The sequence below is a fragment of the Protopterus annectens genome, chromosome 6.part0, assembly GCF_019279795.1.
Source record: "Protopterus annectens isolate FY-2018-M chromosome 6.part0, PAN1.0, whole genome shotgun sequence".
Taxonomy (NCBI): domain Eukaryota; kingdom Metazoa; phylum Chordata; order Ceratodontiformes; family Protopteridae; genus Protopterus; species Protopterus annectens.
In genome coordinates this window covers 914,359,143-914,384,986 of record NC_056737.1, presented here as the reverse complement: position 1 = coordinate 914,384,986, position 25,844 = coordinate 914,359,143, and the positions used below count along the sequence as shown (strand labels likewise).

The window sequence follows — 25,844 nt, the reverse complement described above, 5'->3', positions numbered from 1 at the left end:
ACACTCATGTTGCTAAAGTAGTTAGGAAAACCTTCTATATCGCCCACCTGATCATGAAGGGATTCACATCTAGATCAAGGGAGGTCATTGTCCCCCTGTACTCATCACTCATTAGACCTATGATTGAGTACAATGCCCCATTTGGAATGTATCTGACCAGACACCTGCTGCAGCTTGAAAGGCCCCAAAAGTTCCTCACCAAAAGGATAAAGGGTCTCAAAAATATGTTTTATGCTGCCCGACTGAAAGAACTCCAGCTCTATTCAGTCTCATACCGCTTGCTCAGAGGTGACCTGTGCCTGACATATAAGGCCATGTCAAACCCAGATTTGATGAATATGCTTCACCTCAAAAAATCTAGATCCCTCAGAACCACAAGGGCGGAGACTTAAACCTTGACACGGTTATAAATAGAACGTGCTGGAGGGACAGATTCATCACCCAGAGACTCCCTATGCTGTGGAACAAAATCCCGGTACATGTGAGGCAGAGCACCTCGCTGGCCTTGTTCAAGAGGAATCTTGACCAATGGATGGGAGATCGCAGATATACCCCAGGGATTACTTCAGTGTCACTGCTTGACAGAGGCACAGAAAAATGATAGGCATAGTTTTTATTCAAACTAAAGGGGTGGCGAAAGCCACATAACTATGGGCTAGGCTTATAAATGCCCTTGGGCAGATAGCCTAGTATGAACCTATGAACCTATGAACCTATGAGGTACAGTCAGATAATGTAATAGAGCTGATAGAGAGAGAGAAAGGGCAAATATAAGAGGGACAGGAGGCAAGAGGATGCACAGTTTGAGCAGGGAGGAAATACATAGTACTAACATTTTATAAGTTTTAAAGAAGTGCTCATAGGAGAAAGGCTAGATCAGTAAGGAGGAGGAGACAGAAGAGCAGAGAAAGAGAGATAGAGAAAGGAGTTGTGAATGAAAGAGCAGAGAGTGCTACCAAGGAGAGACAGAGTACATAGAGTGCAACCATAGTCAATTTCATCCAGGATAGAAATAGGAACATATCAAGGATTTAAGTATTCCTTTAGTAAGGATTTGAAGAAGAAAGTTTAGTTACTATTCTGACGTTAAGAGGTAGGGAGTTCCAAGCTTTAGCAACAGAGTAGGAGTAGAGACTTTGCCAGAAAAAGTGGCAGATTTGGAGACGGTGAGCAGCTGTTTGTCTCTGCATTTGAGTTTTTTGTTTGGGAGGTGCAGGTCAAATAGATGACAGATGGGTGGATAGTATAGAGGCTTATGAATAATATTATGTGTGGTTATTAGTTGGATGTAGGAGAGAAAGTTGGGAACTTGGAGCCAGTTGATAGACTTGTAGAATATTGCAGTGGTGTGCTGAGTGTTTAGCATTCAGTGTGAACTCTGAGATTTTGTTATAGTAGCTTTCTAACTTGGCTTTTAAGGAGGTTTGTAGTTTGTTCAGAATTTGGGGTCTGTAAAGTAGAGAGAGTTGGAGGTGCAATTTGGCTAGTATGATTTTAACAGTATTCAGAAAATGCTTATTCCTATATAATAAACCAAGTTTCTGATGTGTTTTCTTGATGCTGCATTGAACATGCAGGTCAAACTTTAGTTTATTAATCATCACACCTAGTAATTTGGTTTGAGGGGCTATTTAAATTTTAGTTTTATTTAAAGACAATACTTCGAATAATATTTTGTTAGAGTTGAGTGATTTGGGAGTGAAAAAGATGAGCTTAGTTTTGTTTGGGTTGAGTATGAGTTGGCCCTTTATTTATTTTTTTATCTTTTTGGTCATGTTCTGATTATGTTCTTTTGAATGTAGTGGATGAAAGTGCATGATCTACTGTTTTTATTTTACTTGAAGAGCAAATTGTTATGACTTTTCATTGGTTTGTGTGACATAATTTGTTCCCTGCAAACATCGAACACTACATCTGCCTTTGTGGTGGTCTTTGTTTTTTGTTTTTTTTTTTGGCAACATGGTTACATGCTCTGAGTTTTTGGTTTTAAATAACTTTCTCTAAACTGGTAGTAAGTAAACTGAAAAACAGAAAAACAGAAATGCTAAACTCTTGCATGAAAGACTCATAGGGAAACATATATAGAGATGCAATTGAAATAAAGGATGTGATCTACAGGTATCATAAGAAGCAAAACCAAGTGAGAGGAAATAAAAGGCATCAGCTTGAAAGCAGATTTCTATGGCAGTTAAGCTGCCTAAAATAAGAGAAGACAGCAGAAATTTTCTAAATTGGCCCATTATTGTGGATGACACTAAAACAGGCAAGGAGAACATTTCTGGGCATTCATATTTTAGGCCTTTTTTTCTGTTGCAGATGGAAATGAAGATTTATGAAAAGATTCTGCCTAGATGACTGGAAACTGTTATAGTACAACTAGTTCATCATTCAAAACAAGGGTTTCCTAAAGGAAGATTAATTCGCCTAAACTTAATCCACTTGTGGTTAAATATGGTTTATCAGTCCCGAATTAAGTCTGAAGATAAACCAACAGTGGCTTTATTTATAGATGTGCAAAAGTGACTGCTTACTATGGTCCTTTTTGTAGGCTCCTATAAGAGCTTATGACATTCAGGGGTATATTTCTAGACAGGTGTAGAATAATGTATAGGCAGGCATTGTGATAGGTTGCCAGTAATGGAATAATCTCTCATTCGTTTGTATTAGAGAAGGGCACTAGACAGGGATGACTGTTGTCATTTTTCCTTTTTATTTAAGCTTAGAAAACAGTTGCAACATATATATAGCAAAATTGTAGAAAGAGAGATGTTCCATTCTCATCTAACAAGTCAGTTATCTCTTCTTGGATTTGTCAATGATGGAGTTTTATGGTGTAAAAACAAAGAGAGAAATACAGTAGAGGTACTAGAGACATCTGAAACATATAGTAAATGCTCAGGTCTTACTCTTACTACCTAAATGTCCTTCCTATTGCCTTTAAATTATAGAAGGAAGGCGGAGTTAAGGAAGCAGGATTTGTTACCATTTCCTAAGGTGCAGCAGGAAATGTATATGGATGTTACCCTGCATTATAATTATGAGAAGGTGCTGGATATTAGTGTGAAAGTAGTTTTGCAAGAATTTAAGGATAAGTTCCAAGAATGGAACAGACTTAAGATACATCTCCAAAAGTTGTCATCTGTTAAAACGTTCTGTCTTCCAAAACATATCTTTCTGATATGGCACTTGCCAGATAAATACACCTTCCACTCTAGTTTTCAGAAAATGATGGCTACTTTCATTTGGTAAACAAAACCCCCTCAAATTGCCAGAAATAAATTATGTGTGCCTTTGAAGAAAATCAGAATTGGGTTGCCAGATTATTAAGCACATGCCATGACCAACTCTTTAGTTAACTGGATACATGCCAGATTGTACCCTTGTCCCAGATGGCTTATTTCAGAGTTGTAAATTAGGCAAAAGGCATTCTTATATCCCCAGGCAGTGCATAAGAACAAAGTGTGAGATCCAGAGGGCTTGGAAGAAACTGGAAGTTGAATTTTAAGGTTGTTGACTCTAGAAACCATGTTCGGAGGATGTGTGAATGTATTTCAAATTCTAAATATGTAGACAGGATAATGAGTCCTTCTACCGCCAAGTGAAAATGCTACTGGCAAAGAGGGAAAGGCTCAATTAATTGCCATTTGCTATCAGATGATAATTAGCAGATTTGTAGCTTCTGTCAACCCTCTTAGAGCAAAGTGTGAGAAATTCTTGGGTCAGCAAATACAGGTGGAAAAATGGGAGAAGAGTCTCCCCTTATGAATCAATGTTCATAGGATCCCACATTTGATATTTACTCAATTTAAATTGATTCTCTTTTGGCAGACAACCCCTTTTAGAATAAAGCAAAGAGGATAAATTTATTTGGATAATTGCTGGAGATGTGGAACTAGGGATGATGACTCTGTGCACATGGTGTGGAATTGTTGGAAGGTCTGTCTGATGTAATATTTAAAACACAACCATCAGCAGCTCAAGCAGTTTGAAAGCCTGAGCCAGAACAGTAATATACCAAAAAACTGAACAGAAACCTGATGAAGCACGCTGTGTGAAAGCTATTGAACTAATTGTTCTGAAGTTTATATAGTAAATCGTTGAAGTACCTGGAAGTTTTTTTGAGCCATTCTTTCTGTTGAGTTTTCGGATCTGATATTTAGTAGCAGAAGCATTAATGCAAATTACAAGATGAAGTCCCCCTCCCCTGAATAATAAACACATTTGAAGCTTAGGAATGGAATCCCCACTGGTGCCACTGACAAACTTATAGCAATTGTGACACCCCTTACTGGCCCAGTAATTAAGGAGCCTCAATCCTCAGCACTGGCAACAGTGAGGGATGTACACACTGGGAGGATGACAAGTATACACACAGTAAAGTGCAATTTCCCTTAACAGCACACAGAGATCACAGTCAGTCTGGGCTGGTTTCTCCCTCTTTCTCCAGATCCCCAGTAAGAATCCCCACTGGCATAGCTATAGAGTTGAGATCTTAGCCAGGGTTCCAAGCCAAGTCTTCCCAACACTCTCTCTGGCCAACCAGTGCTTCATGTCCCTGCTCAAGTAGCTGGCACACACACACACACACACACACTTTGTGATTTGATTTATACAAAAACACGTAACTGGGAAAGGCTGACACAAGTTTACTAGCTATGTCCCCTTTTGCCCAGACTATAAGATAGTTATCACTGCCACCAGAAGCCTTTATCAGCTACTTTACGGCCCTTACCAAAGGGTGACCAATCCTAATGTGTAATGTTACTATAATGCAAATGGTAAGTGTAACCAAGACTTGCAAGGCTATTTAGGAGTGGCCTGTACAGTGTCACGAAATATTTATGCAAGTACTCTGAGTGGTTAAATATGTCTCACAAATATCAGCCACAAAGATAGGTTTAAATATATTTAATAATTAATAAATAATAAAAGAACAAGCCAATAATAAATCAACACAGTAACTACAGAGTTCAGAATCATAGGAAGTATTTTAACGCAATATTACAAGACTGTCTCAAATAAATACAGAAAACACCTAAACTAATGTTTATTATATTCCTATCTATATCTATAAGAAATTACTGTACCCTGGTTGCTAACTATTAGCAAGGCAAGTGCAGATGATGATGATGGATGTTTCCAGGTCAAAGACAAAATACAAAATAAACCCTCTCCCTCTCTGACAGAGTTCCCAGATTAATATCAAACATTACTGCTGGGCCAGCTTGGATTGCATCATTTTCTGTCACCTGACTTCAGTTCCCAGGCTAAACAGAAACTTAGAATTAAACACCTCTGTGTTAAAAATGCATATATCTCAGAAGTTTGCAGAACTGTGTAGCTGCTAGGAAGTCATAAAGCAATCAAACACTTTACATTTTCAACCTAGCAATTACTTTTCTTTTCAGACAATAGAAAAAATTCTAGCTCTAGACATTGTGTCTGCTTGCTGCACTGAAACTAACTTTTATATCCCATCATAAAGCACTTAATTTCAACTTATTTTCTTGAAGTTTTGTAAGTTAATCTTCTGTGTTCCAGCAGGGTATGCTGCAGTTACATTCTTGAAGCTCAGTACATAACATACAGTTCTGTATAAATCACATCAATATTCATAAATGACATATGATTATTTACAAAATTCCTGATAGCTGGGCTGGAAGTGTCACAACTTCCCCCCAAAAAAACTCAAGCTAGTTTTTTCAAATGACCCTTGAGAAATGTTGCTTGAGAGGGTTGAGCCTATCTGGGAATACTCTCCCCTATTCTCTGTCTTGAAAGCCCATCTGTGTTGGCATTGCTAACCCCACTGTGGTGCTGCACTGTCATTTCATATGCTTGCAACCCTAGGCTCCACCTTAGTAACTTGGCATTTTGCTGACTTGTGGCTGGCTCGATGTAGCCATGCTAAGGGATTGCAGTCTGTAACTACAGTGAATTTCCTTCCATACAGATAAAGTTGAAATTTCTACAACACCCACTCTATAGCTAGGCATTCCTTTTCTACAGCTGCATTGCATTCCTCCCTGGATTGGAGCCTATGATTGAGATAAACCACTGGGTGCTCTTCTTCCTCTGTGGAAACCTGGCTAACTACAGTCCCCACCCCATGGTTTGAAGCATCCACCTACACAACAAATTCTTTGCTGTAATCTGGACTGGCTAACACAGGAGGTCTTCCCAATGCTCCTTTAAGCTTCTGGAATGTCTGTTCACATGCTAAGGTTCATGCAACCTTATCTGGCCTGTTTTTCCTTGTCATTTCTGTGAGGGGAGCAGCTAAGGTACTATAACTGGGGACAAATGTTCTGTAGTATCCTGTTGTCCCTAAGAATGCCGTCACCTGCTTTTTGGTATCCGGTGCAGGCTATCCACTTTGACAGGTTCTGGCCTGATCTTACCACTCTCCACTCTATGTCCCAGGTAGGAGACCTCTGCTATACCTACCTGACATTTGCTGGGCTTAATGGTCAACCCTGCCCTCTGTAGTCTGCCCAGCACCTCCCTGGCATGCTGAAGGTGCTCTTGCCAGGAATGGCTGTTGATGACAATATCATCTAGGTAAGCAAGAGCAAAATATCCTGCTAGGATACAATCCAACAGCCTCTGGAAGGTTGTTGGGACATTTTTCATTCCCAAAACTCATTCCCATGACTTGTGAACTCATGCAAGCCAAAAGGTGTCACAAAGGCTGACCTCTCTCTAGCACTGGGAGTCAAGGGTATCTGCCAGTAACCCTTGGTAAGACCAAGAGTGGTAAGATCCTTAGCCCCACCCAGATGCTCTAGTACTTCATCTGTCCTAAGCATGGGGTAAGTATCTGACTCTGTGTGACTATTTAATTTCCTGTAGTCCACACAGAACTTGGTGCTATGTGGACTATCCTTCTTGGGTACCAGCACCACTGGGGAGGCCCAGGGCCTGCTAGAATCCTGAATTACCCCTAGTTCCAACATTTCCTATACCTCTTCCCTCAGAGTCTGTTTGACTCTCTCAGGCACCCTATTAGGGACCTGCTTAATAGGTCTTTGTGGTCTTGAATTCACACAGTGCTGCACCAGGTGGGCGCAACCTGGTTTCTCAGTGAACATGTCCCCAAACTCCTGTAACACTGCTCGGATTTCTCAAACCTGGGTAGGTGATAGCTGCTGAGACATTGCTACCCCTCCCACTGAGGTGTCAGTCTGAGCCTCACTGAAGAGATAAGTCACCAGATCCCACTCAGACTCCTCCTGCCATCCACTGCAAATACTCAGCACAAGGGCCTCTCTATCATGGTAAGGTTTCATCATGTAGTTCTACCATGTAGTTAAAATTCACTGACCTTCTTTAATGCCTTGTAGAGTCCCACCCAGGCCCACATATTGTTGGGTCTGATAGGAATGAGAACCATAACCTGCTGCCCTACAGCATACTCTCTAGCTTGAGTATTCCTGTCATACCATACCTTTTTCTGCTGTTGGGCTTCTGCCACATTTTCCTGGGCCAAGCCCATGAGTTCCTAAGCCTTGTCCTGAGGTTTAGGGCATATGCCACAACAGACTCCTTGTGGGATTCACACTCACCCTCCCACTCATCTCGGATAAAATCTAGAGGTCCTCTCACCCTATGCCCATACAACAACTCAAAGGGTGAGAAAAATGTGGATTCCTGGGGAACTTTTCTGTAAGCAAACAACAGATGGAGCAAATATTTGTCCCACTCCCTCTTAAACTGGTCTGCAAATGCCTATAGCATCATTTTGAGTGTAGAGTTTAACCTCTCAGCAAGACCATTAGTCTGAGCATGGTAGGGGATGGTCTTTAGGTGGTTCACCCCACAGTACCTCCACAGACAAGCCAGCAGGTCTGACATGAAATTGGCACCTCTATCAGTGAGTATTTCTTTTGAGAAAATTACCCTGCTGAAAATCTCTAACAAAGCATTTGCCACCTTTTCTGCCTCAATGGAAGACAGAGCCACCAATTCATGGTATCTGGTAACAAAATCTACTACCACTAGGATATACTTTTTCCCTCTGGAACTTGGGGTACTCAGACACCCCACAATATCCATAGCTATACTCTGAAATGGCTCCTCAATCACAGGCAAAGGCATCAAAGGAGCTTTCACCTTGTCTCCTGCCTTGCCTACCTTTTGGCATTGCACACAGGTCCTACAGTACCATGTTACATCTCTAGAAATCCCAGGCCAATAAAAGTTCTGCATAATACATCTCTTTGTATGTTTTATGCCCATATGACCTGCAAAGGGAATATCATGGGCTATGTCCAGAAGTGCCAGATGGTAGGCTCTGGAAACTACCAACTGCTGTATTCTCTCACCCTCTAGCCCTCCCCCAGGTGTCTCCTCTCTATACCCTTTATCTCAGTATACAGATTTCCCCCTTCCCTTCAGAATCAGGTGCCTCACTAGCTACTTCTCTCAGGCCTTGTAATGTAGGGTCTGAGAGCTGAGCTGTCTCAGCTCTCTCTGTGTAACCCTTCCGAATTCCTCTTCCACAGGAAGTCTGGTATCCTCTGAGAGTGAAGCCTCACTGTCAGCCTGGGTACTACTGCTACTCACTGTTGCCCTTGTAGTCACTCTGTCTAAGGGAACATCAGTACCCACAAACAGCTGTGGGTCACCTTCAGTCTCACTGCTACAGGGTAGCTCCCTGCCTGAAGTAACCTCCTCACCAGTCCTGGCTGCAAGTGTGCAGTCTGTCTGGGTCTCACCCAGGCTACCAGACCCACCTGCTTCTCTCCAAGCCTGACTGCATGTAACTGCATGCACACATAGTACTGCATTACCAAAATCATTCCCTATCAGAACATATGCAGGGATATCCTCAAACACACCTACTTGCTGGCTTCATTTTCTACCTTCCCAGTCAAGGTGTACCCTAGCCAAAGGTATTTAGAATGAGGTCCCCCCTAAAGCTCTGACTGGAGTAGACTGCCCAAGCAAGTAATGCTCCTCTGTAACCATTGCAGGCTTAACAATTGTTCTCTTAGTAATGGCCTATTTCCCATTCACCAAGTTAGAACATAACCTCTTGTGGTGGTTTGGTACCCTTGTTGTCTCGAGACAACCTAGTGTTGGCATTTTGTCATCCCCACTTACTGGCTCTCCCACCTTTTGTCACCCACCTTGCCTCCATGGACATCTATAGGCTACATGGCATCACTTGTTGAATTTAAAACATTTAACCCTTGGTCCTGGATGTATACCTGGACTAGTGCCTTCCCCTGCTACTGGTGGACTCTGTTGGGGCAGTCTGGGCTGCCCATCATGGGTTCCCTTAGATCCATGAGCAGCACTGGGTGTCCTTTTCATGCGCAGTGATGCCCTGCTTGCTAGATATAGGACTCCCTTCTTCCCCAACTCATCTGCAGTATTGCACTGTCTATCAGCTAACCAGATTCTAATGTCCTCAGGCAAAGTGCTAAGGGCTTGTTCCCTCACAAAAAGGTCTTCCAGCCCTTCAAAAGTGGTGACCTGACATCCACTCACCCACCTATGAAAATAAGTGCTTAGTTCAGCAACATATTCACACACACTTTAATCTGCCTTGCGTCTATGCTCACAAAACATTTTCCTATAAACTTCAGGTGTTAACTTAAAGCATTCTAGCAAACATTTTTTTACAATATTATAATTTAAACAATCAGTATCAGACAGTTTAGAAATAACAGTTTAGCTTTACCATGGAGTAAGGGGGTCAAGAACCGTACCCAGAGCCCTTGGTCAACATTATACTGTTTACATACCATTTCAAACATTTGAATGAAACTATCAAAATTATCCCCCTCTGTAAACTGTGGAAGAACTTTACTGACATTTGTTACTTCTGGGGTTCGGTTACTCCCTTCCCCATTATCTCCATGACTCTGGCAAAGAGTCAGCATCTCCTTTTCATGTTGCCTCGGTCTCTCATTCTCCTCAGCCTCTAGCCATCACAGTTTCTCATTTTCCTCAGCCTCATGACGTTTCAGTCTCTCTGCTGCTTCTATTTCCAAATGCTTGGCCTCCAGTTCAAGTCTCTTTAACTCCAGATGGATTTTTAAGTTCTCTGTGGAAAGACTGAGCTGTCCATTTTCTGAGAGTTGTTCATCTCCAAGGCCAGTCTGATTGTCCTCCTGGTTGCTATCCTGTGATGCAGCTGTGACTAAACTGCAATGATGTCTGCTTTAGTCAGGTTGGCATGCACCAGTCCTTTAGCTTGGCACATCTCAGCCAACTGGCTCCTTTTCAGCTTGCCATAGTCCTCTGCTGACATGCTTGCCTGCTCTCCCTGACTAAGCTAACAAAAAATAAAACAATTGTGATATGAACTCTGAATGTTCACTGAGTAGCTGACTGAGAGTACAAACAGCTTCAGTGACCAATGTACACAGGCTACAGGAATTCAATATTCACACCACTACAAACCAATTAATATGCAATGTGGCTATCTCACCACTATCAACCAATTAATATGTGATGTGGATATTCCACAACTGCTAACCAATTAATATGTGATGCCCCTTACTGGCCCAGTAATCAAGGAGCCTCAATCCTCACCACTGTCAATAGTGAGGGACGTACACAATGAGAGGATGACAAGTACACACACAGTGAAGTACAATTTCCCTTAACAGCACACAGAGATTACAATCACTCTGGGGCTGGTTTCTCCCTCTTACTCCAGATCCCCAGTAAGACTCCCCACTAGCACAGCTATAGAGTTGAGTCCTTAGCTAGGGTTCCAAGCCAAGTCTTCCCAACACTCTCTCTGTCCTACCAGTGCTTGGTGTTCCTGCCCAAGTAGATGACACACATGCTTTGAGATTTTATTCATACACAAACACACAACTGCGAAAGGTTGGCACAGGTTTACTAGCTATGCCTCCTTCTGCCCAGACTATAAGGTAGTTATCACGGCCACCATAAACCCTTATCAGCTACTTTATGGCCCTTACCAAAGGGTGACCAATCCTACTGTGTAATGTTACTATTATCCAAATGGTAAGTGTGACCAAGACTTGGAAGGCTATTTAAGAGTCGCCTGTACAGTGTCACCAATTACGTATGCAAGTACTTTGAGAGATTAAATATGTCTCACAAATATCAGCCACAAAGATAGGTTTAAATATATCTAATAATAAATAATAAAAGAATAAGGCAATACACAACACAGTAACTACAGAGTTCAGAATCACAGAAATATTTTAAAACAACATTGCAGAACAGTCTCAAATAAATACAGAAAACATCTAAACTAATCTTTACTATATTCCTATATATATTTAAAATAAATCACTGTATCCTGGTTACTTACTATTAGCAAGGCAAGTGCAAATGATGCTGATGATGGATGTTTACAGATAAAAGACAAAATACAAAATGCACCCTCTCCCTCTGAGAGAGTTCCCAAATTAATATCAAACATTACTGCTGGGCCAGCTTGGATGACATTACTCTTTGTCACCTGACTTCATTTCCCAGGCTAAACAGAAACTTAGAATTTAACACCTCTGTGGTAAAAATACATATCTCTCAGAAGTTTACAGAACTGTGTAGCTGCTAGGAAGTCATAAAACAATCAAACACTTTACATTTTAAACCTAGTAATTACTTTTCAAAGAGAAAAACTTCTAGCTCTAGACATTGTGTCTGCTTGCTGCATTGAAACAAATTTTTATAGCTCATCGTAAAGCACTTAATTTCAACTTATTTTCTTGAAGTTTTATAAGTTAAACTTCTATGTTCCAGCAGGGTATGCTGTGGTTACATTCTTGAAGCTCAGTACATAACATACAGTTCTGAATAAATCATATCAATATTCACAAATGGCATATGATTATTTACAAAATTCCAGATAGCTGGGCTGACAGTGTCACAGTAATAATATATTATTTTCTATGAACAACATTTATAAAACTACTGATGCTCCTTTAACCATTAAATGTGTCGCCCTGCTACAATATTAAATAATGTGGAAGAAAATTCCACAGACATGCATCTGGAGCATTTCTCCTCGGGCCTCCACTGAAAACAGGCTCTGTGGAACGTAGTCGGACTTTCCCAGTCAACAAATGATAAATAAATAAATAAATAAAAATGAGAATAATAAAAGAAAAATGTATTTTGTTACTATTTATAATGTTCTTAGTGAACAGATTGTTAGTCTTTTGAAATATTACTGGCCATTTTAATGAGAAATTGGGACTTATAAAAATGAGAAACAAAGGGCCACAGCTCCAAAGGCAAACCAAAACTTTAATATCTGAGTGCTTTCATTCACTCAAATCAAATTCAAACAGCAAAACCCCTCCTTATATAACCATTAAATCACATGACCAATAAAATGCATTGCATCACAAGTTTAAAACTGGTTGCAAAAGGACATATACATATTTATAAAGATATTTACATATACTTTAAAAGAATTTTTAACACAAAATGGAGCATTATTAATATACAAAAACAATCAAAAAGTTGCATCCATACAAACCTATAAGTACATAAAATATTGCCTTATAAGAACATTCTATACTGAATTTCATAAATTCATTCAGCGTAATAAACTTTTAAGTTTGAGTAAGCACATAATAGAACACTGCTCATTAAGGCCTGGATAACTATGTGCATTTAAAGTAAGTTGCCACCATAACTCTTGTCTTTCAAGTAAAAGGGATGTATGCCCACCTCAAGGGCTCTCCATCACCTGGTCAATCACCTTAAATTTAAAGTGGTGTCCAGGATTGTCCCTAATGTGGTTGGCCGAAGCATTATTTTTCTCTGTTTCTATTTATGCTATAAATGTGTTCATAAATCCTTTCTTTGAACCTACAATTGGTTTTGCCGATATAAAATGCCAGACAGAGTTGATATCTTGCCAAACATACCACACTTTTAAAGTTACAGTCATATCTATGAGCAAGTGAAAAATGCCTATTAACAATTGTATAGTCCCTACATATATCTGTGTACCTACAATAGGCACATGTTTCACATTTAACCATTCCTGGGTTCCTGTTGTACAATTTATGCTCTTTCTCCAATATATTTTTAAGTTAGCTCCTTTTTTATACACAACTCTTGTTAGGGCACCCAATTTAGATCTATGATCTGTGTCTTCCATAAGGATATACCAGTTTTTTAATAGGGTGCCCCTTATGGACTCACCATATTGTGTATATGTAGTAATTAAAGCTGTCAATACATCTGTTCTTATCCCTATTGTTATTACTGTACATTGGCATATTTATGTCAGCACTATTACCCTCTGAGGTGGTAGGGCTAAGCGTATGAGTTAATTAAGTCCCAGTGGTGGTCCCAGAATGAGTGAGAAGTGCCCCTCCCTTCCTTTTATTTGGATCTCTTTTATGAGTCCCTGCAGTAACACTTCTGGATAGCCCCTTATTTCAAACATTTTTTTTTTAAATTATTGAATTCCTGCATGAATTCTATATCCAAGGTGGTCATCCATGCTGCCCTAATCGGCTGACCTTTGAGTATAGATTTTTTTTCTGGTATTGTGCATGGTGGCTTGTGTAATGTAAAAATGAGTTCAAGTAAGTTTTCTTTCTATTAATTTTAGATAAGTAACATCTCCTTAAAATGTCCTTAGTTAATTCCACATCCAAATAAGCAATCTTCACCCTATCAAAATTCGATGTGAATTCCAGGAAGGATGTGCTAGCTTTCATCTCATCCACTATTTTCTTAGCCATAGTTGCATCTCCATTTATGATCATAAATATATCATCCAAAAATCACGTATAATACATGATTTTATCTTTGATGTTACTTCTGGTAAACACAAATGGTGCTCCCAGAAGGCCATAACTAGGTTGGCAAAACTACCGCCACATGGGGACCCCATAGCTACTCCTCTTTTCTGTAGATAGTATGTACCATTAAATATGAAGAAATTATTCTCCAAAAGGATGTATATCTAATTTCATTACAGGGGCACCACTTTTACTAACACATCTACCACCCTTGTGGGGGATGACTGTGTAAAGGCCTATTACATCCATAGTTAGAAAGTTGACCTCTTCTCTACATTCCTGATTATTCATGTCCCTTAAAATGACCAGGAGACTTTTACAAATTTTATGTTCCATTGCTACGTATTTTTCAAGATACCATCAACCACAAGCATATGTGGCTGAATTTCTCCCGTCAATTATGGGGCATAAAGGAGGGTTAGCAAGATTCTTATGAATCTTTGGAGTGCCAAAGATAACAGGTGTGATAGGTGTTAATGTTGTTAAATAGTTAAACATATCCAAGTCTATTTGACCACAAATAAAAAAATCATTACTGTAACCTCTTATTTTCCTGTATGCTACATTAAGTTCATTTAAAGCCACCATTTCATAACTGTCCTGTTTCAGCATTTCCTCCATTCTACAGTTATAATCATCTTTAGTGATAAAAACTAGCCCCCCACCCTTGTCTGGCTTCACGACTCTGATGTTGGCAAGCCTCAAAGCATTTAGTTCCAGTCCATTTTCATTACTCATATTCTTTTGCAATCCCCCATGAGCATAAGAGCGCTTGTATGGAAAGTCTATTAGTTCAACATTTTAAACAATACCATCAAAGGAATTGTGCTTTTTTGTGGGGTTGTATCTTGGATTAAGTGACGGTAAAACTGAGGGAAAATGTCACACTTAAAGATAAATTGCTATATAAAGAAGCTACATATATTATGAAGTATAACACTTTAGTACCCTTTGGGTTAAACACTGAGTGTAATAGGAACTATTTAATCAGTTGATTGTTTTTAATTGTGTAATTATTCAATTAAGTGTTTTAAATTTTGTATATATGCTGTTGCTTGTTTGGCTGATGTATAATTCCTTGAAGGCATTTAACTGAGGTGCTAGAGCTGAATAAATATTTTGTCTTAATTCTGTGGCCTGTGTTTTTATTTTATTTTGACGTTCTCTTTGTGTTTTTTTTTTTTCTCTAGATGAACTCCCCCCTCCCTTGAATAATAAAGCCACTTAGCATTTAGGAATGTAATTCCCACACATGCCACTTATAAATGTGCAGACGGTATGGATTAGGGCCATTGTGTTAACTACACTGCCAATCATTTTTAAGGATTGGAAATACAGTGGGTAACACATGATCACATGATATGATCAGTTATCAAAGATCTGCAGCATGCAAAGGAATTTTAGAAATTTTTATAATATGTTTTTATATTGGTTAAGCAATAAAGACAAATAGTTGAATTAAACTGGGATATGAATAACAGCACGGATTAGAAGTTTATGAGCTATTCCAAATATAATAATATATTTCTCATGCTTTTTCTTTATTTATCTTGGACAAATGTTTAACACAAACTTTATGAGTGGAGTAACTGTCAAAGGTATTTTTGGTCATCAGTTTTGAATAGTTGAAAATAAAGGTGTAACTTGTCACAAATTCATACTTTTTGGCAATTTAAACATTTAGCATTCAGATGTGGAAATATCAAACTTTTATTTGTGGCATATACAGGTTTTTCGTATATATAATTATGTTAAGGTTTTGATGTGCAGGGCCTGTAGTTTGGTGGATATCCTGTAAACATACTGACTTAATCTGCTTGTATCCTATGCAGGTTTGTCAATCCTTACTGGCATCTCAAAAGGATGGTTTTACATAAAGGCATCACCAACACTGAAAACATCCCAAGACACTTCAACATTATCTCAAAAGAAAGGCCACTAGGCAGGTGAAATGCTGTCCTGAATATGTCATTTGCAACCAGATGTTTGAGGGAATGAACATTTCCTGAGTCCATAAACATAACAACTCCTATAGAATTTCCAAAATGGAGAAAGAGTAACTAGTGATGGTAAGGCTGTTGCACAAAGCCAGCTGCCATTCATCCATTGTTTACATCTGTCTATAAAAATGACAAGTAAAAGCAAAAAGGCAGTCAGCTTAGTTTAGACAAAGCAGTAAATACAACTATCAGTGGTCCGGATTACCTCTCAGGACAACATGCAATTAATAATAGTGACTATTAAATATTAAACTATTTGGAGATCAATTTAAAACCAGTTTAGAAAATGAGCAGAACTCCTAGCACTGTAATGATGGGATAGGCTAGTGGGCACTGTAATCAGAAGAATGGTCTGTTCTGAGAAACTGTATGTAAGCTCACACAAGTCACTAACAAATATGGCATATTTGATTATGGATCATTTTAGTATTGTCCATCTGTCTCTGACCAAACCTGCAAATGGCAATTTGGAAAAACTTTTTATAAGTATTTTCTATAAAGGACTTCACCCCTCTCCCCAACACACACACACACACACACACACATACACACACACACACACACACACACACACACACACACACACACACACACACACACACACACACAAACACACGTATGCACCAATTAATATAATAACTTTAGAAATCAATAATCTCATGGAATGTTAGTCATTGGCCTTGGGAAAATGATCCTTTATAGTCTAATGGTGGATCTAGCTGTGATAAAGCCCTCTGTGACCATTGTGAAGACTGGTAGAGAAGGGGGTGAAGGCTTCCAGCCTAGTCAAATAGAATTTGATGCATAATTCCATCATTTGTAAATATAAATGTAAAATACAGCCTTGTTTTTTAAATGAAAGAAAACACTGTAAACTGTGAACTTCAAGATTGTAGCAACATTGCCATCTGCTGTAAGGAAAACTAAGTCAAGCATTTCACATCTGTTCTTTTGAAGTTAAAATTATGTCTTGTATACCCTTTGATCTAGATAGTGGTGCCGAAGAGGCTGGCTGAATACATTCTTTCTATTGTTTTGGCTTAAGGAATAATTGCTGTGTGTACATATGAAATGTCTTTTATTGTTGTAGTTTCCTGAGCAGGTGTTATATTGTTGAAAAATGTAGCCTGTTGGCCTAAGTGTCAAAATGATGTAATCTGGGAGGGCCCAGCAGAAATGTTTGAGTGATTGCTGAGAGAGAGAGAGAGAGAGAGAGAGAGACTGTAAGCATTTTGATCTTGATATCTAACCTTCAGCACTGCCTTATGCTCTCTTTACGTAAGTAGTATCTTAGAAGTATGTTTTCTTGTAGAAATAGCTAGGACTGTAAAGATTAGACTTGTGTTTTTCTGTTATATCAGAACTTTCCTACTGTATTGTTTTAAGTTTCTGTGTGATCTCTGATCTCTGAACTCTAGGATAGCACTGTGGTACAGTAGTATTGTCTTGTGTTTTAATTATTTATTATTAAATATTTTAAAAACCTTTTACCTGTGGCTGGTTTGTGTAGAGTTAAGTTAAGCTCTAGAGTACATTGCATATTTATAGAGTTTATTGTACAAGGCCACTCTAATAAGCCTTAGACTGATTAGTCACACTTACCAATTGGATAATAATATTGCACAGTAATAATTGGACACCCTTTTAAGGGCCTTTGGGTAGCTGACAAGTATTAGCTGGTGGTGGCAGTAATTATTACTGTATAGTCTGGGTAAAGGGGCACAGCTGGAGAATCTGTGTCACCCTTTCCCAGGAGTGTCTGTGAAGTTGTATAAATATTTATCTCAAAGTGTGTGTGATGTGTCAGCTACCTGGGCAGGGACACGGAGCAGTGGTGGGACAGAGAGCGTACTGGAGGTTAGCTTGCCAGCTAGGCTGAGATCTTGACCCTATAGCTGTGCCAGTGGGGAGTCTTATTGGGGACCTGGGGAGCAAGGGAGAAACCAGCCCCAGACTGACTGTGATCTCTGTGTGCACTTAAGGGAAATTGTACTTTACTGTGTGTATTTGTTATCCTTTCCTCTTATATGAGACACCCTCCCTGGTGTTAGTGGCAAAGATTGAGGCTTCTTGATTGCTGGGCTAGGGCACTGCCATCACAACCATATGCCCCCTATTGCTGAGACAACTAATAACTCAAACTCACAAATTAATCTACTGGCTAATTACTCATTATAGAAGAAAGTTTCTTGACTGCAGCACTGTAATGTGGCTGGAATCAGCAAGCTTCTAGATGTAAATACCAGATATCATCAAGGGACTACAATCATCAAATTTTCCCATTGAGATAATCATGATAGGTAAAGTGAAGCTGTTAAAGTCTGTACACACCCTGATTGTGTACTTCAGCCACTGCCCTTTAAGACTATTATAAGGTATTGCCATTTTAAGACTATGTATCCCAAAGTGCTTTGGTATCTTGAACCTAGTGCCAGTGTGATGATTGAAGAGTTAATGTTGTTACAAAGCTGCCCTTTTGCAAAGATTAAAAGTTACCTGTATGACTAAAATGCTGGTGTACGCAAGCATATATCACACTGATGTTTATTACTGCTGGGTAACCAGTGGTGTGAATCATTACATGGTATTAAAGCAGGGATAGTCCTTTCAAACAAAAACTGAAAATGTCATCATATTTACAAAATCACACCAACAAACTGAAGTGCATCTATCAGCCTCAAAGTAAACTGCTTTACTGAAAATAAAGTGTTTTACCTCACAAATTGGTTGTTTTACTGATATTAAGCAGTTCAGCATAAGAAATATTAATTTGAATATAAATGATGTTTAACCCACCTAAAATATTTGACTTCTCAAAATTGTTTGGCTGGCCTGCCTGGAAACAAAGATTCAACGGTTCACCCAATTTAGAGTGGTGACCAAGCTGGGTAAAGAATTACATGAAATCCAGGTAAATACTTCGTTGTACTCCATGAGAAAGGAGGTGAAGACAATATACAGTGTCTTTTCCTATTCATAGGGCCCGAGTAATACAGAGGAGTTGGTAATTAGTAAACTTGTTGAACATTTTGTGTCAGAAAGAAATATAATACATGATACAGTATGTTTTAACAGGTATATACAAGCCAGTTGTGAACATGATAAAGCTTTTGAATGGTGTGTATATGTTCTGATTTAATGGGACAAAAAATGAGCAAATCCAAGAAAGAATTGTAGTTGGGCTCACTAATTTACAAGTGTCTCAAAATTTACAATTTGAAGAAAAGATAACCTTGGAAAAGGCTGTAAAATTATCAGAGAGGCAGAATTAGTCAAAAAGCAAAATGCTAATTTAAATAAGACAAGTGCTGTATGAAACATACAATGCAAAAATAACGGGAAGTGTAAAAAGAGGCATAATTCTCGTCAGAATAAGAAAATTCATGAGAAGCAGAGTGAGTATAAACTTTCAAATGCATGAATTGTGCTATCATGCTGTGTCACAGCAGTATCCTACATGTGGCAGAAGGTATAAGAGATGTAAAAGAATGGGCCATTTTTCTGTCATTTATAAGACAAAGTCAGTAACATAGGCTATTGCTGAAAATAGGCCTGAAAATATCATTCGCAAAGCATTTTTGCCTGGATTCAGTCACTGATGTGACTGAAATTGTAACAGACCAGTAAGTAAAACTTACTATTCATGTATTTGAGTGAATTTCAAGACTGATTCAGGGGCTGGAATAACTCTGTCAAATGCTACCTATAGAAGTTTCTCAAAGCATTAATAATTGCATGAAGCAGAGACTGAAATTTATAGTCCTGTAGGCAAACTCAGGTGCATTGATAGATTTATAATCCTGTCTGAATAAAAGCAGTGGGTTTATGTACTGTATGGGCTGTACATAAATGCATTACTTATCAGAGCTGTGGCTTACAAAATGTGCCTAAATGACAGAATAATTAAAGGCAAAGTAGACATTCTTGGTGAAGTTTGTCTGCTTAACTGTAAAGCAGTAACAACTGAATGAAGACTGAATGCTATTCCATATCGTTTGACCGTACCCAGGAAGGTGCCATATACTATGCTATCTAAAATATAGGCAGAACTTAAAAGAATGCAATGCTTTGGTGAAATACCAAGTGTAACTAAACCGAATGAGAGATATTCTTTAATCATCCTAGTAATAGTGAAAATGGTTATGTGTGACGGATCTATATCATTTGAGCAAAAGCTTAATTGAGCAAATCACTATTTGTCAAGCACAACTATCAAAACATGATGATTTGTTATTATATCAACACAGAATTGTAGTATCTTCACCACCGTGAGCCAAAGTGCTATCTTACATACACAAAGGTCAACAATGTTTCACAAAATGCCAAAAAAGAACCAAAATGTTCATAGGTGGCCAAAAATTTACAAAGGCATTGTTAATATAGTAACTATCAATCAATCCCAACACCTATTTCAGAAGGTCCCCAACAAAATATAACTGATCAATTGAATGTATTTGAAGGCCAAAACTATTTTATAGCTGTGGATTGTTACTATTATTACATAGAAATAATACATCCACAAACAACTACTAGCCAAGAAACAATAGCCAGATTCAACGCCATGCTCTTGAGATATGGAGTACATATTAAACTGGTTACATGCAATGCTACACAGTTTAGTTCAACAGTTTGTTGATGACTGTGGTTTTACTCATAGTATATCAAATCCTCAATATCTGCAAACAAATGCTGGAGCTTGGAATGCAGTACAAACAACTAGAAATATATTGAGACAACCTGATCCTAACAAAGTTCTCATGTCATATTGAGCTATTCCACTAAGTACCATAGGAGTAAGCCCTTCTCAGCTAATGTTTGGAAGACAAATGAGAACTGACATGTCAGTACTATACTCAAAACTTGAACCTAAAATTACACTGTAAATTCAGTCAAACAAAATAACCAACAAGCTAAAACATCATACAATATTTTTACTACAAACACTATTCTGCACATCCACTATCATTCAATCAGGCCAAGTAGACCACTTATGTAAGAGAGGAAAAAAGTGGGACAAAATAGGTGCTGGATTGTAGAAAACTAATGAACCAAGGTCATACATAGTACAAACACTGAAGATGATGTTGCAATTTAACAAAATCTGAAACATATTCAAAAACCTCCTGATGAGCCTTAATCTGAAATCAGCATTGCATGAAACAAACCTAATGAGGGTGAGGAATAAACATGTCTAGCTCATATACGATTGTCTTTACATTTTTAAGTGTGCTACATCAACTAGATATTCAAGACAAGGATTAAAGTTCAAAACTGCGTGTTATTTATGACAGATTGTGTGTTGTCCAACCAAATTTTCCTGATTCTGTTAATCATGTTTTGCCAAGTGATTCTAAATGCAATGATGTTAGCCATAATAGCTTATCTCACAGCTCTCTTTCCACAGGTTCCATTTCTATCTCTAGCACCAGTTTCACTGATACATATGTGACTCAATTCATAGAAAGCTAAAAAAAAAAAAACAAAAACAAAAAACACCACTCATGGACTTCAGTGATATAATCCAAATTTTACTTTAGTAGTTTCATCCAGAGTATAAACAATGACTTCAACAGAATGCATAGCAAACACACCAGAGCCATTAAATAACATAGTAAAATCATATGACCAGTAAAACCACATAAACAGTAAGATCACATGACCACAACTTGCATTCTTAAAGGGACAATACTTAAAATGTTAATGGCATACACATAACAATTATTTGAATAATGTTAAAACACATAAATAAATGAATACACAGGTAAGTTGTACTAAAATTTGAGAAATACACCAATTAAAAGATTTTTTTAACTTAACAAAGAAAGAAAGTTTATCTCTAAAAGTACAAAATGATGAAAGTATCTTGATTACCAAAGCTGACAAAGGAAATTCATTAGTAGTTATAGACAAAGTATTTTATGTTAACAAAATGAATTGTATGCTACAAAATATTAAGTTTTATAAAAAGCGAGTTTAAATGTTATTAAAAATTGCATAGTTTTATTGATACACTGATAGATGAATGGTTATGTGAGGGGATAATGTGTGTAAAAGAAGACATTTTACTATAAAACATCTTAAAATGAGTAGGATTTTTGGTTTACCCAAAATCCATAAAACAATAGATGGCCCTCCTTTAAGGCCTGTTGTGGCAAGTGGAGGGAGCAAGATGGAAGCTATGGCTGTTTGTATTGATAAGCAATTAAAAAAAGTGGTAGAGAAAAGTAGTTTGTTTAATTGTGACACTTTTGCTTTTAGAAATATTATCAAAGGGATTGTTGTGTGTGATACTGATTATTTGGTAACTATGGATGTACAATCTTTGTACACAATGATGCCCAATCATGTTGGAATTTAACTTGTATATGGGGAATTATGTTCTAAAGTTTTTAACAATGATATGATCATGTTTATTACTGAGCTGCTTGATGTCATGTTATTATATATATATTTTTTTAGTTCAATAGTTACTTCTTCCAACAAACAAATGGGGTAGTGATGGGAGCAGCTATAGCTTCCAGTTATGCCAATGTTTTTATGACAGCTTGAGAGAAGGAATTTTTTATGAAGAATAATTTATATGAAAAGATGTTTTATTATGGATGTTTTATTGATGATTTGTTGTTAATTTGGAGGGGACAGTTAGAAGATGTATTGCTTTTTATTCAGAGTTTAAATGCTGCCTGCAGTTACTTAAAGTTTAGTTGTTGTTACTATCTGAATAAGGTGATTTTTTTTAGATGTTGGGGTTTATAAGGAAGGAAATTAACTAAAAACTAAAATATATAAGAAAGACTTACAGAATAATTCCTATTTGGAGTATGGTAGTATGCACCCCATAGCTTTGAAAAATAATATAGTTAAGGGACAACTAAAGAGACTTAGTGACTTAACTGATTATGCTGATTTGTTTTTAGAAGAGGTAGTATTTTTATGCTCAAAATTTATTTATAGGAGCTATCCCAGTAGTTTAATAAATAAAAAAATAGAAATAAAAAGTCTCAGGAGAAATAAAATGAATAATGTTGAATCTATAAATGCTAAGATTAAAGATTATAAGATGAGGATGTTGCTGCAATATTCTTTGGGTGGGAAGTATATTAAATAAATTGTAAAAGAAAACTGGAAAATTATTAGTCGCTTCCAGATGTTAAAGAAATAGTATGGGAAACGCCTGTTTTTATTAACAAAAGAGGGAGAATTTTTAAAAATATTTTTCAGAGTAAACTAGATTTTAATAAGAGTAATATAGAGAAAAATGGATGTCTAAATGTTTTAGTTGTAAATTTTGTCATTATTTAAAAGTAAATATTAAAGATTTATTTATAAATAATGTTAAAATTTTAGTAAAAGGTTTTTATACATGTAAATCTTCATTTGTAGTGTATTTATCTGTATGTTCATTATGCCCTGCATATTATGTTGGGAGGACTGCTAGAGAATTATACAAAGGGTTTATGAACATATGTATGCCATAAATAAGGCTGATATGAATAATGCATGGAGAAAGCATTACTGTACTACTAAATGTGGAGGCTATCCTAAGTTTTTAGTTTTAGATTGTGTGTCTAATTTTAAGGAAAGGTTAGACTCAGAAGAAGAGTTAGATTGGAAAGAATACTGCTAGATAAATAGATTAGATACCAGCAGATATCCAGGGCTCAATGAGAAAGAAAATTGTAAAATATATTTAAAAAGGAAGAAGATGAAGTATTAGGGCAAGCAGCATTTAATTAGGTTTGATTTAATTGGGTTAATTAGGTAATTAAGTTTAATTGATGATAGTATATAATACTGTTTGATGATTTTATTCATTCAGTCTGAAGAAGTCTATTTGTAGACAAAGCGCTTACTGGATGATTTTATTATTTTATTTATTTATTTTGTGGATTAAAAGTTATTATAAGTTCATTCTTTTGATTGTTTTTCTACATAAATTTTGAGTTTGATTAATCTCCTACTACTCAGAAAAAATTTATTTTATGGACTCAGTTCAGAAAATTTGTCTGCCTGAAGGTAGAATTGCCAGTCAGTTTCTTTCATCTCCAGCCTACTCTTGAAATCACCTCCCCTCATATCCAGAAATTCTCAGTCAAGAACAAAAAATAAAACTTTTTATAATCTCTACAGTTTATAGTATGCTTGAAGAATGTATTGTTCATATTTTTTCTTTTTTATGTTATACAAATATTCTTTAATCCACTCAGCTAGATTTCTAGTCATCATTCCCATATAAAAAAGCAGGGCATGATGAGAAAATAGCAACATAAACAACATCTTGGGACCTGAAGTTAAAATGGGACTTAGCTATAATTGTTTTTTACATGTGCTCCAAAATAAAAAAGGGCACTTTATAAATGCATCTGCAGATGTTAAAGTTGCCGTATTTATATGTACCATGTTTTTGGAGTGCTAGGTATCCTAATTAAAATAATTTCACTTTGCAAAATATATTTCAAATTATCAGAGTTTTTTTGTAAAGAAATGGATTTGTGACATATAATGTTGGCAATTTCATTATTTCGTAACAGGACTTTCCAGTTGTCTACCAAAACATATTTAATGGTAGCCAGTTTCAACTGTCATATCTAAACAAAAGATATTTTTCATGTTATTATTTTCTGCCTGATGTAGACCTTATCCAAACCCCTATTTTAAAATAGGTGGGAACCTACTTATGTTTTCAAATAACTCCCATTGCCATGTCCTCAAGAAATTCTCTTGTATTTCCCCTGCTGACAAACATGATAATAATAATTTGAATTTCTTAAATGAAAACCTCATCCTAGAATATTAGACTGGACACCTGAATATTCCTTTCCATAAACATGGGGTGTTTAATATTATAGTGTAAGTAACTATTAACAAAATTATTTTTCTATAAACATAAATTTCAAAATGTCACTGCTTGCCCAACATCTCCCATGATTAATCTGAGAAATTCCATAGTGTTGTTTAAATGTTCAATGTATTCTATGCATTCATTGTATGAAGCATCCCAAGTAAAAAAAAATCATTGACAAATCCTTTACAAAAATAACATGCAGTTAATTACTATTGCCTTTATCTGTAGCATAACTACATTTAAAACACCAGGATAAAGTATGAAATCTCTTTTATTCTGGTGCTGGAAAATATGTTTCTTTCTCTCTAGACCAGCTAGGGCTACAAAATTGAAGGAGTCCTCCTTTCTCAACTTGAATACAGGTTCCTATTATAGGCACAGCCTCTAAATGTCCACCTCACCCCCAGGAACACCACTGTACAACCCTCTCCAAATTTAGGTGGTTCCTAGTCACATACCAAGCTGATGTACTGTTAAGGTGTCTTCTTTTCAAACTACTTCAGTCAGGTGCCTTCCAGCCACTTACTACCAAATTCCATAATAAACCTTTCCCTACAATCTTCATAACATTTCCCAATTAATTCTCTCAGTAGTGACCCCTCCCCCGCAAACTAAACTGTGCTGTACAAACCACTCCTTCTCCATTTTTGCACCTATACTCTGGCAATCTGCCCCACTTACCTAGAAGTAACTTCTACTTTCAGAGCACAACTCAAAGGACACCTCCATCAAAATTCTTACTGCAAGTCCATTGGATACATCACCTACCTCCTTCCTCACCTAAATCACTTCTACTTCCACTCTCTGTAGTCACATGCTGCTTAGCTCCTGTAATTACTACAAAAAATAATCCAAATTTGCTTTTATCCTCTGTTAATAATATGTGGTCATTATTTCAATTGTCTGTCACAATTTGTATTTTCTATTATTACTTCCTGTTTGTGAAGTACTTCTGTTGTATTTATGTAATTACTTTTTTTTAGTTTCTTCACCCAGGTTGTGCCTGCATACGGTCTGCTGTGATCACTACCCTGGTAAACAAGCTAACTAGCTAACTTACAAACTAATTAAACACTTGAAATGATTGTTAGTATTTTACTGCTTTGATTTTTATTATCAGTAAACAAATTTAAATGGGTATTTTGTCCAAATCTTAATGTTCAACATAAACTCCCTGTTAGCCAAAATAAGTTAAGCATTTCTGCCTTGACTGTTACATATTTCAAATCATCACATAAA

At 37.2% G+C, this 25,844-nt stretch overlaps 1 protein-coding gene across 1 annotated transcript in view; it reads right to left on the bottom strand.

Annotated features, from left to right (window-relative positions):
- The window catches only part of LOC122804603 (cholesterol 24-hydroxylase-like), a 515,734-nt gene that overhangs the window by 395,917 nt on the left and 93,973 nt on the right, over nucleotides 1-25,844 (bottom strand). The window lies entirely within an intron of this gene.